This window comes from Macrobrachium rosenbergii, chromosome 15 (genome assembly GCF_040412425.1).
Source record: "Macrobrachium rosenbergii isolate ZJJX-2024 chromosome 15, ASM4041242v1, whole genome shotgun sequence".
NCBI classification, from domain to species: domain Eukaryota; kingdom Metazoa; phylum Arthropoda; class Malacostraca; order Decapoda; family Palaemonidae; genus Macrobrachium; species Macrobrachium rosenbergii.
Genome location: NC_089755.1, coordinates 7,612,927 through 7,630,426, shown reverse-complemented (window position 1 = coordinate 7,630,426; position 17,500 = coordinate 7,612,927). Strand labels below are relative to the sequence as shown.

At 36.1% G+C, this 17,500-nt stretch overlaps 1 protein-coding gene across 1 annotated transcript in view; it reads right to left on the bottom strand.

Moving 5' to 3' along the window:
• Window positions 1-17,500, bottom strand: part of LOC136846232 (mucin-2-like) — a 194,396-nt gene that overhangs the window by 158,356 nt on the left and 18,540 nt on the right. The gene's annotated exons all lie outside the window — the stretch shown is intronic.

Below are 17,500 nucleotides of genomic sequence, written 5' to 3'. Positions count from 1 at the left end.
ATTCACTAGTAAATTACTGCTGCGTAAATTATCAGAAAGAAGAGCAAGGACATGTCTCGTAATAATTCTGGACTGAAACTTCTGCTCACTGTATTTACATCTCTATTTCTGCTGTTCTTCTACATATCTTGTTGAATATTTAAAGACTTAATATTGTTTTATTCCCAGCTCGAGACCAGCGGGGAAATGGTTTCAAAAGTCACGTAAAAGATGACGCAATGGTCAACTCAGACAGTGACTCGGAGGCTTTGGTTGCGTTACTGCTATGTCGTTACAAACTATATTTTGGCTCTGAGAAATTCTTGGCATCTCACTGAGACCCAAATGGTTTCTGTTCTGGTGTCTTTTGATTCCTGGATGTCTGCTTTAACTTTGCTGTGATGTGTTGGACTAAAACTCTGATGCTTTTCGAGATGCTATGATCGAGAGTAACCATTCTTCTGTTGATAACATACAATGTCCGATGATTAAAACAAAATCGGGTTTTAGGAACCATCTGTCATCAATTGCTCTATTATATGCCTGATTTCTGTATCCGACCTTCATGACACTATTCTGCTCTTTCAAATCTGGAAATCACCCTTGTTTTGGCACTAAAACAAGAGTATTAGTATTGCTACATTTTCTGTTTCTTCTTTGAACAATAAATGTAGTGTGAAACACCGCAGGATCTAGATTGCAGTGCAGAACTACAACACTTGTGAGCCATCTGTGAACTTCATGTTGACTGTAAAAGTTCTCTTAAACAAATCACAGAGGCAGTTTGTGATACATAGGCTTATGTCTAAGAGTAGCAATCTGTTTCACTTGAACTTAGTAATTCACAAACATTCTGTAACGATAGCCTAAGTACTGCTCTGCATTCCTTTCTGCTGGCATAATATATACTGCTCTCATTCTTATTTTGCTCTTTGTAATAATACAGCCTAACCAGCATAATCATCACAAACTAAATAAATCACTCATTGGTGCAAATTCTAGTCATTTAGTGTTTGGCTTTGTCTCTTGTTCTGTGTCATATTGACTTTTCATCTTTCTTTATTGAGTCTGTTAATAATTTGTGTGTAACAAACCTTTGAAAGTCTATAATAACCTATATTCTAGAATCTCTCCAATGCTTTTCAGAATTGACAGGCTGGATATTCAACTATTATATTTGCTGCTTACATCTGAAACATGTCACTATTACATGTCTAAGTATTCCAAGATTTCATTAGAGTGATTTTAATCTGCTCATATTAATCTTTCAGACTACTTTATATTTGGTGACTTTTCTAAATCTTTTGCTAAAAATGATAACATCATCTAAACTTTGCAACATTCTATATCTAATATTTGAAGCATTAATCTAACAAGCCAAAGAGGCTCCAAATGGCATGACTTCAAGTGCAAGTGTTCATGGTAACAAATATTCGTCTGGAAGTACTTGCCGTATCACTAAATAATCACAAAGATGAAAATATCGCTTGCACCTCTAACTGGTAACATATCTTGAATCACTGGCATTATTCTCAGGATAATGTTTAACTTTCTATAATTCTATGCAAGTCTCCAATTTCCATCTTGGAACAATGTGTGGAAGTATGGAGTGAAGGCGACTGCCCATCTTCATTTCTTCTGTCAGAGTATCAACTAAGTGGCACAACTTTTATTAACTGATCTGCTGTTAGGAAATAAAATGAATTTTGACCTTCCATCATGTCTGACACATGCCTTGGGAACATTTGTTCTGACATCTTTCCACTGTACTATGCATCTTCTGTATTTTCTAATGGGTAATCTATGCTGGCTGCAGAAATCTGTTTTGTCCTTTCTTTAGCAATTCAGTGTTTGACCATTACAGAAGAAAAATGTAATATTTACAATGTTGTAATGAATTGATAATAGGTATTCCTTTTACAAAAAGATATGCCTCATAAATGTTGATTTGTTAGCTCTGAAACAGTTCTGGACATAAACTTCTGAAGTAGCTCACCCTAAGCAATGAGACTAAATTATCCCATTCTGACCCAAATTCTGTAACTCATTTGAAATGAAAGAACATCTTTAACTATCTCTTCTTTCTACATGAATATATTTTTGTTAAATACTGAATTACAATACTGTTTAGTATTGGTAACACTTTAATGTCATCGGCAGTAACACACATACTCATCTTTATTCTGCAAAAATAACTGATATTCTTTGCATCACATGCTATTTCTTCAGTTACTACTGACCACTTATATTTATATCTGCTTTTATTTATTTTGTTTAACAACATTACCTCATTACTCCTTCAATTACTACATTTGTAATGTTCTGTATTTATCTCTGCATAATTATCTCATAAAATGTCTTGTTCAGAAGGCCCACTGGAGAGATCCTGCTATTCTTTTGTTGAGTACGCTGCGGATGTTAAATAACAGCTTTCTGTCTATAGTATAAATTATCTTTAAAACATACCACTATTTGTTGTTATTATCTGTTCAGTTCTTTTCTGTAATCTTTGTCCTTTGTTGAGAAGTCGTGTCAGCAGAGTGTCGAATTTAGGTGAAACAGCATGTAAGCTTTGCTCTTTTATTGTCTTTGTGTGAGTTAATTCTTCCTTCTCGGCACAATTCATGTAATTCCATTTCTTTCATTATTTATATGAGTGGCACACACAGAACTATAAAACTCAGCAGTTTTAGCGACGAAAGATATTCTAAGTTCACATTACTAAACTCTGTTACAGCTGACCATCTTCTTTGACCCCTAGTGTGTTCAATAACACTAGTAACAATATGTTTATCATATGTACATTACAGTCCCATAATTTATTCTGTATTGGAGGTACAATGATAAATCACTCTGTTATTTCTTCTTCATCCATGCAACTTCTTTACTCTGCAATATTGATGCGAGATGGTCACTACTATTTATCTTCTTGAAGGAAGAAGTATTCTGTGTGAGAATAAACTGTCATTGTTGAACTATTTGATGTGAATGTTGCAATTCAACTATTTCTTTATTTCGCTGCGTATTTTAAACCAGCAGTCTGTTAGAAGTAATATTTCTTACGAGCCGTGCGGGTAGGTTTTCTACACTCATTGCTCAAATGTTGTATACACAATTTTCACGACTGCAGATACTACTTGCTGGCTGGAGTAATTCACTTGAATGGTTGTGACATAAGGTTTGTGTTTTCTTTGCTGGTGTTCTTCCTTTGATCAGTTCCCATTTTCTTTGAAGTATTTTGTTGCTATTGCTGGAAGTATTTGTCTGTGCGTATCTGGGTATCATAGGTTTATTATTCAGTTAGAGTAGGATTGTGTGACTCCTTTCGTGTGCTTCTGTTGTTTACAATTTCTTGGATAGACATCTCTTTTCCTTTAATTTCATTATCCAATGTCTGGATCATTATTTTCTGAAAGCACTAACAAGAATGTATCGTTCCAAATGACTTTGCATGGTAACAATGCCTAACTTCAGCAATTTCTGGGCACCCAACTTACTCTATAGTAATACCTGTCTTCTCATGCTAACGCTCGTATTCTAAAAGCAAATCTGGAGTGGCAATTGTTATATTATGGGTAAAATCAAATTATATAAACCGTCAGTCTGTTGCAGTTCGGTATCATTAAACTCTTTAAATCTACATAGTGCTAAAACAATTCAAGAAGTTTGTAATGCGTCTCCATGTTGACGACAACAGGCTTCATTTATCATCTGTTCTAAGAAATCTCGTATGATTTTCGGCATAAACAAATTAACTTTTGTCGAGATTAGATCATCACTGTCCACAGCTTGGTATTTGTATTACTGTTTTGGCCTTCTTCATATTAAAAAATTGTAATGTGCGAAGTATTAGTGTGTGTATTGTTACTATTATTATTATTGTTAATAGTATTGAAATAATTAACACTATTTTGAACTAATTGACTAATGTGTGTTATTTCGCTTGCACTGGCAGTAGAGTGTCTTGAAATTCGACTTCGTCGACGATGCTAATGATGTGTATGTGACTAATCAAATATAGTTGCGTATCACAAAATTTCGCTCGGAAATAAATCAATCAAAAAATTTTCGTTATATTATGCCAGACAAAAGCTGTCGAAGTGTCACACAAGTAAATTCTCTATTGATTCGAGATGCGCAATTAAAACCTTTTCAATACTCAAAATAAATGCTTATATGAGAATCAGACATCATGTCAGATTCATTATAATAAGTACGTAAGAATTCATATATAACTTTTCAAATAACCAACAGTAAAAAAAACAATTCCCTATCTAATTATTTGCTATGTTAATTTACCATAGAGAAAGATAATGCTATTTTATTCACTGAAGAGTTTTCTTAATTTCAATCTTATAGCGAAGATACCCAAAATATCTTCATGGAGAAGTGAACAATGGTGACATCGTATTATCGCCCAAATGTTGTTCGTCGCGTGAAATCTTTAGCTACGTCTGAAGTTATTTTTTTTTTTTTTCGCTGTGGTTTTTCCGCACAAAGTGCTGACCGAATTTGTACTTGTTTTCTTGTCACTCGATACACTGACCTCGCTGTCGACGTGCTCAATTTGTTGTGTTTTGGCGCTCGTTTATAAACTGTTTATTCACGCTCGACGATTGCTATTGTAGCTGCTTATTATTAGGTATTTTATTTCTTCTGATATATTGAAATAAATCTTATCTAAGTTCGTTTGCTAAATTTTCGTTCACTGTAGCAACTAATTGCACTGATATTCGTAATGTTTTGTTCGTCATATGGATCACTGCAGCTATACCCAACAGGTATATTCTTTTATCGTCATATGTTTATGGGCTTTAGTCTTTCTTCTTACGCGGTTTCTTTGGTGTCTTTCGAATACTTCGCGAATGATAATAGCTATCTTTGTATATTTATTCCTTTTAAATATTGATATCTCAGAAAGATATGGTGGATCGGTATTTCTTCGCTGATAAATAGCAATATTATGGTCGGTACAAGTTGCAATGATGAGCAGATCCCTCTTTGAATCGTGTATGAAAGTGCGTGGGAGAAATGCTCCCTTGAAGGACTCTCTCTTCGTTGAACCCTCGAGCTTTGCTATCTGCTGATCTCCACCTCCTTCTGGCCTTATTGAGAAGGATTATTTCCCCTTTCAGTAGCTTGTTAGCAGTGGTGTGTTCAAATCCTTGAACTTGATGGAAGGCGATCTTGAGAGAATGTGAGAAGACCCGCCACACATAGTATTGGAGGTTGAAGAAGAAGGTCCTTGGAAATTCCTGGAACTTCACGGCGCCGGAGGAAAACGAGACTAGAAATCGGCTGGTGCTAACATTTAGACATTTGCGAAAGCTTCGGGCCGTCTTTCCCATTTTGACTGTTTATGGCAAACATTATACTGATGTTGTCTCAGTGTCAACACGACACAGCAGCTTTTTGGCCGTTCTTGCTCTGTTCTCTTCTCGCTCTCTCCTCTAACTTTTCTTTCTATCTACTCTCTCTCTCTTTTTCGGCCCCAATTTCTATCTATTCTGCACCTGGCTTATATATATATATATACCTTAATATATACATATGTTTATGTATATATATATGTATGTATATATGTATATATATGTATATATAATATATATATAACAATATATAACTGTATATATATATATATATATATATATATATATATATATATATATATATATATATATATATATATATATATGTATATATATATATATATACATACATATGTATGTAATAACATGAATATTTATAAGTATATACACTGCTATAATGTTTCGGCATCATATGTTATTTTTCATCATGAACTATTCAATAACGGCACGTCGATGTCATTTTCCATCTTATTGCTATATTGATTATTACGGCCATTCTTCCTTGTTATTGATGCATTCATATTTATTTTATTTATTTTTATTTCGTCATTCAATATATCCGTGTGTCGTACTGATGAACTCGATTCCTTTTGACCAATATTTGGGTAAATTCTGCATTTAATCTTCTATCTGCATTCGTTGATCCCTTATGTTTGCTCATGTACAATATACTGTTTACATATATTACTCATTCTTCATTCGTCTTGTGATCGGGAGGGCCTTTCGTATCTCGCTGTCGCCCAGCATCACGGGCGTCCATGAAAAAGTCTGTGCTGACATAAACAGTACAGTGGTGAATCGTTTTCTATGTGCAAAAATGACACGATTTGCATAATTTAAAGATTTACTGATTAGCGAGCTCAACTTTATATTTTTGCATCTATTTAAATTGACTGATTTTCGAAAATGCGTGTTGTGTCGGTAATCTTCCTTCTGAAGTAATAATAATAATAATAATAATAATAACAATTTTAATAATAATAATAATAATAATAATAATAATAATAATAAAGTAAACATGCAGCCTAATCATGTATCTTCTATGTATATAAGGTATACATAACTTTTCCATGAATCTGCAATGAATATCTATTACATTCTGTTATCTGAGTGAGACAACTGTCAATTTACTTTCAATTTTCTGTGGCTTCAGTGGCGAAACTTGTGTGGCACTTCAATTCTTTAATTTTATGAAGCACCATAGTATATTCATCATACTACTGCCTGAAGTGATAAGTGGTTCTTTTGTTCTTTTAACCTATTGAAAATTTCTCACAGAAAATACATTAACACTCTGTCTCAATTCCGTGTTCCTACGATTGAATGTCGAACTGATATGTCTTATGCTTGCTGACTGAATTATTCAAGCCTCTTAATAATAGTAAATGTCTCAATTCTATGAGAGAGAGAGAGGGGGCGAGGTGAGACACTTGACGTAATGTCCATTGACTCATTATTTTCATCCGGTGTAAAACTCTCCTTCCCAAAGAACACAACTGGAAGACAAAACAGAATCAACCTAAGGGAAAGCCAGATGAAGTATATTTTGTTCATGATATCATGTAATCTGTTAAAATGAGCTTTAATTTCACCAGCTAAATATACTCTCTCTGCTGCTACTCTCTCTCTCTCTCTCTCTCTCTCTCTCTCTCTCTCTCACGGCGTGATTTGTCGTTAGAAGTATTGAGTATTCTGAACATAACCCTGAATTCTGAACTACTGACCGACATGAAAACAGTAATGTTAAATTGTTGTGACTATTTTCGCACGAACACTCGGTTGCTGACGAACTTTACTTGGTCGGATAGATTACAATGTGATAATTCATTTTCTTGTGGAACGCAACATTAATCATCATATTACACTGAAGAGAGAAAGAGTGAGCAAAATAAGTTGCAATGCGAATTTGCCTGCTGAAATTTATTACGGTAATGATTGGCTGTCTTTAATTTGATTTTTTCAGAAATTGCATCGTCTCCAGACACAGTGATGACAGCCTCATTGATTCTTTATCGGTATTTTAAAAATTGACTATTTTTCAAAAGTTCTTTATTATTAACGTGGAGGAGCATCCCAGTAATTAAATCTTAGCCATTTATTATTATTACGGTGGCTCTTTCAAGCTCTCTTGGAGAAAATCCTTTTAAGTGTAATTTCTGAAGTGCCTCAGGAACGAGCGGCAGTGAAGAATTTGGAAAGAATCCTTCTCGTAATTCAAGAGCATGTTTTGAAGAAACTGTCGAAAACGAGCTGGTGCTGGAAGAGAATAACGCAGTATTTAGGCCAGTGAAATGTTTGTGTGACGCTGTTTAGCTATGTGTGCCTGTTTATTGTGTGATAAATATGGAGTGGCAGATGTGCAGCAAATGAGTCAAACCATTAATGTTAAAATCTGATCAAATTCACTCAGAAGATAAACGAAAATGTCTTCGACAGCGGGCGTGAAACTGCGGGAGAAAATGACATTCCCGCCATCATTGACAACGTCACGACTTGACTCTAGCAGCGAACCACTGAGTGAATATCTACGAGTTGTATGACTGAACAAGCGAACAAACACGCATGCACACACACAGAGTACACAGGCGTGGTGTCGAAAAAGCAATATGATAAATATACTCTATAATTATAATGCTCTCACAATTTCTGACAGTGCTAAATGCTAGACGAAATAACTGTTGTTTGTTTTACGGAAGGTATTTCAGATGAATATTGAAAATGGCAAAATGTTGAAATATTGAATCGACTAACTACCATGATATTTAAGCAACGTACTGGTAAAACAATATTGTTATTATTATCTTCGTTTGGAAACTAGCTGAGATTCCCTTAAAGTTTCTTTATTCTTAAATGTAAACTTCAACGTGTTGAAGGCGGAACTATAAGTGAAGGATTTGTAACTCTCTTTTAAATGTCAGCTTTATTTTAGAAAATTGCAAATGCAAAAAACAACCAAAACATATGAAAACGGACATAACTATCAAGAAAAATATCATTATAATCAAGCTGTGCAAATAAAACCCACGGAATTAAACGATTGCAAATGATTTTAAAATAACTAAACTCCAAGGCAAGTATTATGTTGTTCATTCGAAGGTAATGGAAAATACGAAGAGAGGCAGTTATTAGAAAAACAGATAAATCAACAAATTAATAAATGAAAAAAATGTAAGTAAAATATTGAAATACAAGTTGAATTCCAAATCGTATTTATCGTGCTGCATCGCTTGGTTTCTGGAGTTGTCCGCGACATCCCATGAAGCTCTTGAAATATGACTAATGTTGATATTTGTTCTCGAAGATGCTAACAAGTGTTGATTCTGTTGTTTTATGCAAATGCTGAAAACTAACACGGAAGGTACTGGTGGTGATGATAACATGTAAAACAGTCACTATCGACTTTAAAGGAAAGATGTCTTTTACGAGAAATTTTGCTGACTGTGACTAACACGACGAAAAGCGTTTCTGGGCTTAACTGATCTGGAAAAGACATTTTAAAGAGAAATAACGAATGCTGGGCGGACGAATGAAGTGCTTTGTGTGTTGGCTGACATCTGTAATAATGAAGCTGTGAAGCTGAAACGAACTGAAACACGCGAAAACAAGCAAGCAGCCGCACTGGCATGCAACGAAGCAAGAAAGCAGATAACAGCTGAAACAACAGCGCAAACAAAGCGCAGCTGCTGTTAAAGCAACAACAGCTGGCTGAGGCAAGCAATGGCTGAAAGTGAAACAGCTGGCAATGCAGTAAGCAAGCAGTAAGCAGAAGGCAATGAATATAAACAGACTTTTGAAACACTGCAAATAGCTGGTAAATAAACTAGAAAACAAAGAAATTACGAAAGTGAAAACAACAAGCTTAAACTATGTAACAAGCAAACAAGTCTAGCCAACGAAGGCTGTCGAGCAAGCTTGGCTAGGTATGAACGAACGACTGAAACAAAATCTATTGAAGCCGAGGAGGCGCAAGCAAGCCAAACGGCGCAACATCACGGTCGCTTTTCCCGAATCAGGCCGGTTGGCGTGGATGATGGGCTGCGAACTCACCGTGACATTTCGCCTGCGAAGTATGGTCGATTCCTGATGTCAATTGCCGATTCCTACTTGTTGCCTCACTACACCTGAGCGCTGCATAACACAAGCTGTGTTCGTATGCTTCGAGAGGAAGAAGGCGAGTAAACAAGGAAGTTCGGTTCACCGTTTTTAATCACGTTCGTGAAATGACGATGCGCTAATTAAATTCTTTATTTAAAATGACATCTAACAGAGCATTCATTCTCGGTCCAGATATTTCGCAAAAAAAATACTGTGCTTACTGTAACACGGATATGCTGTATTCAATGTTTTTATATTTAATCTTTTGTTATAAATTTTTTGGTTTTAATGGTAGTCTGTTATTCTGCGTTTTCTTACCTTCTGTTACTTCTTCCTAATGAAAACCATAATATTCTTTGAAGCTAACTTGATTTCAAGTTAGTATTGCAATGGTGTCTTCTTGTATGAAGAGTTTCGCTCTTATGAATAATAATAATAATAATAATAATATGTGTAGCATGTAATAATGACATGTGAATTTCAGCTGCACTTTTATGGACTCGAAAACATTTAATGAGATATCCTTGTCGTACCGTTAGTATTATTATTGTGTGTGTGTGTGTGTATTATTCGGAAGAGCCTAATATAGTTTCAAGCCCGAATAACAACAGTCAAGCTTCAAAAAATATGGTGTTGTTGATCACTCCTGTGTGCGCGTGATACCCTTTTTCTTTAAATATTCTTCGAACTAAATGTCCCACTCCGAATTTCCCGTTGCAACTCGTGTTTGACAACAGAATTAATTTCGAAGCAAGCCTTCTTTGTATGAGCTTCTGTATTCATTACGTTATAAACTAAATAAATTCTCGAAATATGCAAATGGCATTACTCTTTCAGTAGAAGATACAGGCGACAAATAACGAAGAGCGCGAGACATCATCAATCCTCGAAGGTCAGAGAAAGAAGCATTACTACAACTACAGTCTCACTTGCCATTTAATAGTTTACTTTGACCTCTGTTATCAGTTTGTTAATTGTCTGTTTTCTAATAATGATATATAATATTTTGCTTGCCTTTTCTGTTCATTCAAGTGTTTTATATGTTGGAAATTTCAAGTCGGCGAGTTTATTCCAATGTCAGCTGATTCGTCTTCTGAATAATGATAATAACTGAAATGAAAGGAATTACTTTTGATGATAACGATAACGACCATTTAATTTTGAACAAATATTCAAATCTCCTTCATACATAAATTATAATGTTGACCAATTTTTCGGTCTTTCTTATTATTGTGAGGCACGAACTCAGTCGTTGTAATTTCCAGTGTCTGAGTAATTCAGTGCAAATAAATTGCACCTCGCGTGAACACTGTAGGCGACCTTATGTTTAACTGCGGCGTCCTTTCAGCTGAACGCAACACTCTTTGTCCTTTGCTGTGCCTCCATTCATGTCTTTCTTCCATCACGACTCTCAACCACTCTCCCTAACGGTGTTTCATATCGCAGCACCGCAAGGTTTCCTCTGTTGCTGCTAAACTCTTTTACTGCCAGGTCCTTTGGCTGAATGACCTCATGGGTAACACTTGTCTGAACTAATTCTTATGTTTCATTATATTGTGAGTATTGAAGGAATTGTGCCTGAAACAGGCGAGACAGAAGTATCTCACCTGAGCAGTGAAGATGTTGCTGTACTCTCACCTCCCCTGATGACAATTGTGACCCTGCCTCCTTCTTTGCTTGACCTCCTGCTATAGGTGTCTCAACTGAATTATGCAGTATGATAAATGAATACCTTAGATGAAGCCCAGTAATTTTACGACATCCAGCGGAGAGCTGTGTGTGTTTGTGTCTTTATATATATTTTATGTTATATTATATATATATATATATATATATATATATATATATATATATATATATATATATATATATATATAACATATATATATATATATATATATATATATACATATATATATATAAATCTGACTCACATCATGGCTCTCTCGGAAGTGAAAAGCTGGGCGTTATCACATACAAAATCTAAAAAGAGTTGGAACCTGAAACAACTACGCAGTACCTGGGCAAGCAACTAGCACGCTCTACTACAACTGACTCATGTGACAATGGAGGCTACAACATTTCATTCAGGTATCCTTCTGAAATGAACTCAGATGAAATCATCGGCTTTGTCACGTGTGGGCTGAAATAAATTTCTGACTTTCGCGTGAGAGATCACTTCCTGAGTGAAAGCTGAGGCGTTATCCACTAGGCCATACAAGTCTAAAGAGATTGGGCAGGCTGGCACATGACAACTGCTTGCATGCAACAGTTTTCCCAACTTCCGACAATATTTCTTGTTTACTAAATTATCCCTTCTGGTGAATAGTCAACACTGTCACGTGTGGAGCTGAAATAAATTTCTACACGGATCGAGCAGTCTCTCGGTGAAAGCTGAGCGTTAATCACTGGGCCATACAAGTCTAAAGAGATTGGAACCTGAGCAGCTGCAAGTCAGGCAAACTTAACGCTTTAGTACTGCGAGTTTTCCCCAACTTCGACTCCTTCACAATGACAACATTGGCATTTCATTAATTATTCTGAAATAGACAAAATGTAAACACTGCAATCACGTGTGGAACGAAATAAATTTCTGACTCGCATTAGGGATCGAACGGAGTCTCTCAGGTGGAAAGCAAGGCGTTATCACTGGGCCATACAAGTCTGAGATTTGGAACACAGGGCAACTGCAAAGAATTACCTGGGCAAATAACTGCTTGCATACCAGCGAGATTTTCCCCAACTTCCGACTGTAATGACCCAATAGACAACATTTCATTCCGAATTATCCCTTCTGGTGAATAAGATAGAAATCATCAACACACAATCATCTTTGGAACAGAAATAAATTTCTGAATCACGTCGGGATCGGACGGAGTCTCTCAGGTGGAAAGCTAAGGGCGTTATCCACTGAATACATACAGTCTAAAAGTTGGAACCTGAGCAACTGCACCAAAGAATTACCTGGGCAAGTAACTGCTTGCATACCAGCCAGTTTCCCCAACTTCCCGACTCAGCAATGACCCAATAGACAACATTTCATTGAATTATCGCTAGTGAGCTAGATGAAATCATCAACACACAATCACGTGGAACAGAAATAAATTTCTGACTCGTCGGGATCAGACCAAGTCCTCTCAGAGTGAAAGCAAGGGCGTTATCCACCAGTATTGATCTCAAGTTGGAACCTGAGAGCAACTGCACCCAAGGAATTACCTGGGCAAGCTAACTGCTTGCATACCAGCGAGTCTTCCCCAACTTCCCGACTCAGCAATGACCCAATAGACAACATTTCATTCGAATTATCCCTTCTGAGTGAATAAGATAGAAATCATCAAGACACAATCACGTGTGGAACAGAAATAAATTTCTGACTCACGCTGGTATGCAAGCAGTTAGCTTGCCCAGGTAATTCCTTGGGTGCAGTTGCTCTCAGGTTCCAACTTCTTTTAGACTTGTATGGCCCAGTGGATAACGCGCTCCTGAGGCCTGGAGTTCGATCGACGTGAGTCAGAATTTATTTCTGTTCCACACGTGATTGTGATGATGATTTCTATCTTATTCACTCCAGAAGGGATAATTCGAATGAAATGTTGTCCTATTGGGTCATTGCTGAGTCGGGAAGTTGGGAAAACTCGCTGAGTATGCCAAACGGTTAACTTGCCCAGGTAATTCCTTGGGTGCAGTTGCTCTCAGGTTCCAACTTCTTTTAGACGCTGGCTTGATGGATAACGCCGCCTTTCACACAGGAGACCTGGGTTCGATCCGGTAGTGAGTCAGCAATTATTTCTGTTCCACACGTGATTGTGTGTTGATGATTTCTATCTTATTCCTCAGAGGATAATTCGAGATGAAATGTTGTTTATTGGGTGTTGCAGTCGGGAGAGTTGGGAAAACTCGCTGGTATGCAAGCAGTTAAGCCCCTTTGGAGTAATTCCTTAGGTGCAGTTGCTCAGGTTCCAACTACTTTAGACTTGTGGCCCAGTGGATAGCACCCTTGGCACCACACAGAGATGGGTTGATCCCGGCGTCAGGTCAGAATTTATTTCTGTTCCACACGTGATTGTGTGTTGATGATTCTCTCTTATTCACTCCAGAGGATAATTCAGATGAAATGTTGTCTGTGGGTCATTGCTGAGTCAGGAGTTAGGAAAAACTCGCTGGTATGCAAGCAGTTAGCTTGCCCAGGTAATTCCTTGGGTGCAGTTGCTCTCAGAGTTCCAACTTCTTTTAGACTTGGCATGGCCCAGTGGATGCTGCCCTTGCTCATTTGAGAATCTTGAGTTCGATCCCGATGTCAGGTAGAAATTTATTTCTATTAAACACGTAATTGTGTGTTGATGATTTCTATATATATATATATATATATATATATATATATATATATATATATATATATATATATATAATTATTTTGTTTGAGAACTATTTTCAAAGCGTATCATTAACTTCCTCTCTCTCTCTCTCTCTCTCTCTCTCTCTCTCTCTCTCTCTCTCTCTCTCTCTCTTTCCACGTTAATATACGGCACTCAGAGAAGAAGAAAATTCTTATAAATCCTCAAGTACAGAAACACCAAACATCACTTATATGGCTCTTACTGATGCTGAAAACCTTTTACTCTCTCTCTCTCTCTCTCTCTCTCTTGCATTGCTAATGACGTAAAATATGCATCAACAGTGGCACTAGGATGACGATGCACTTACGAGTTCTCATAAACTCTCACATAAGAAAAGATAGTCTGGAACATTGAAGGTTTCAACAGTTATAATATTTGAAGTATTAGAACAATCATTCTTTTTGGGGGGATGTATTAGATGCTATATAGTGATAGCCACAGAAATATATATATATATATATATATATATATATATATATATATATATATATATATATATATATATATATATATAATATATATATATATATATATATATATATATATATATATATATATATATATATATATATATATATATATATATATATTATAAAAGAATATTTATCAACCCTTATCCCCAACTGCAAACTAACATACTGTAGTGAAAACCCCTTATCAGATAATTAACATAGCATTAATTGCTTTATCAGTAAATGATTCCGTCAGACTCTGTTCTGCAGTAGACATTAACTGGACTGTGGCATTTTCCTTTGAGAAATAAAGGAAAACTTTTCAGAAAAAATTCTCTTGGAGCGTGAAAATCTTAGATGTTCCCAGAAATTCTGATTAAATAATAGTAAAAAGTAATAAGAAAGCTTATTGCAAGGAAATAAAAGTGTAGTGAACTTTCTTTATATATAATCTATGTTTATCAGCAATAATTTTATTCCTGTTTATTTGGTTTCAAACTGATACATTCCCTTTGCATCAATAAAATACTATAAGGAATCAACGGCTGAATGTATTTTCAGGATATATTCCTTTTCTCCGAGAACGAATGTTGGCCATTCATTCCATCATTTCCACTTGCCAAGTCTTTTGTAAAGCATTTATTTTGTCGAACACCAAATACAGGACGTAGCGTGGCCCCTGGTCTCGATAGGAAAAATTTATTGCGCTCTGTTTCTCTGAATCAAAAAAACACTTGACGAATTTAGCCTGAAAGGTGGAATGTATACCAGATAAGTTGCCTTCGAAGACGACGTGTGAAAGGTTGTTTTATCTTTTAATTATTAGGTTTTTGTAGAAATACAGATATTTATTTATTCCGCCATAAGTTTCAAGTCTACAGTTATAAAGTGAAGTTTGTGCCACATAACACTTTGACATATCAGCAAGCATTGCTTCTTGTCACATCACATTTGAAGAAGATTAACATCAAGTCTACATTTCCTGAACTTCGATCTGTCCTCAGAAAGTTAAAGTATCTCAAACTCATATTTTGTTTCGTCATTCCTATATCTTATGATCAATGTGCAAAATGGAAATATTATAAGAACGTTTTTGAATATTAGCTTTTATTTGAGAGACCTTTGTTACAGCAAGTTACCAAATGTATTAGTCATTTAAAAGGGAAAAGTACTGAGGACTAAATAAAAATTGCAAAAATTTCACAGCATCACTCAATCTGATTTTTTATATTGACATTTTATTCATTCTTTATCACATTTAATTTGTTAACTAAAACTTTTTGCTTCCTTTCTTTCTTTCTTTTTTGTGAATGTGTCTTAATTTTCTGCGAAACTAACGCTGCTCTCCTGTTTTATATTGTCAAGAATTGCAGTTAATTCTGACGATGATCAGTTCTGAATTTTTCAACACTTCACAGTATGTGGTTCCATTACAACCATACTGTTTTAAACACATGTTTTCCTTAGCTACAAAAAACCAAAGTCATCCTCTTTTGTCTTTTTCGAATATACACAGACAACAGACACCCACTGTGCTCTCGAGATTCAAAGAAGGCTGTTATCTATACAGACTTCTCTTGGGCCAAATATCTCTGAAACCTGACGAAGGACATCAGTTTTCATGGAAGGTTTGAACCGAGAATAATCATACACATTCTCGACTAGGTGAGACTTTCGTTCTCAGAAAACCTCTTGTTCTCTGAGACTGTCAACTGGAACCAAAATTACACGAACGCTCTAATCGAGGAACTAATTAGAATCATCATACTAGCAATCCCCGTTAGCGCTGGGGGGGGGATGCCGTCAGTGCACCTCACGTGGTGCACTGTAAGCATTACTTAAGGTTCTTTAGGCATCGTCTCTTCTATTGACCATAGCTGCAACCTTTTTCATTCTTTTTACTGTACCTTCGTTCACATTCTCTCTCTTCCATCTTACTTTCCTCAACCCTCTCTCTAACAATTTGTTTCATGGAACGCTGCAAAAGTTCCATCCTCCTGTTACCTTTGACCTTCTTTTCTCTCAATTTCCATTTCAAAAATATTAAGTTGGAATTCCAGTAGAACTGCAATTATGACAGTATCCTAAGCTATAACTTTGAGTCTTGCTTGTGGCTTCTTGTGACCAGTTTACAGAAATCTCTCTCTCTCTCTCTCTCTCTCTCTCTCTCTCTCTCTCTCTCTCTCTCTGGAACTTCCTGCTGTTGCCCAATCCGTTTTACTAGCAGCTAGATGCAACAACATGAGACTACGTAAGCCTAGGTATGGCTTTCAGTGAATGAACATAATATATCAGACGCATAGCGTTGCAAAGGAAATTATCATGCCTCGCCATGAACCTTGTCACAGAATTTGCAAAGGAGAAACTAAAGATCTTTTGGGTTTAGACAAGGAGAGAAATTTTAACTTCTTGTGCGTAAAACATGGCTTTCGCATCATTTGGTAAAATGAAATTGTATGATTTAATTTATGCTATTGTATTTATTTATTTTGGTGCGTTCACGTTCAGAATTCTTAACGAAAAATTTTGACGAAATGAGAGAAAATTTCTTTATCGTTTCAGAAATATAAGAAATATGGTCAAAAATTCATTTTAGCTAATAGAATTCGTAAAATTTTTGAGTGCAGCTTCTTTTATGAATTTCGGGTATAATACCTGTGACAGGCTCTGAGGGAATATTGCAATTTCGAAATAAGAAATTGAGACAAACGTGAAGTGGAAAACACAATGCACAGGAGACTGCTCTCTTTGGAACTAACAATGAACAACTTTAATCAGCAACAGACCTCCTCATGAGGTTTCATTCTTAATGAAGCTTGAGAATGGAAACCACACGTGACTGATGAAGCTCAGGCTTTGCTCTTTGTAATTTTAGCTTTCACCTTTTACTCTCTTTTTTTTCCAAGTCAAAACATTTCAGAGCCTGAAATGACAAGATGACATAATAAGGTGTCCCTTTAAATCATTCAGTCACTTCACGGCAACTCTGTTGCCTGCCACGTTCAATGACCTAGATGTTGTGACGCCAATGTTAATGGCCACAAATCAGTCAATTAACCAACTGCCCGCCAGGGCGGCACCCTCCTCCCCCCTGCTGTGGTTGCCAGACGTTGCTTTCGAGGTTGACAATTTGTGCGTGAAAGTACAATAATCGCTCTTTATGGGAAGCTGAAGTCAGGGTCGAAGTCTTGCATACGAATGCAGTCTT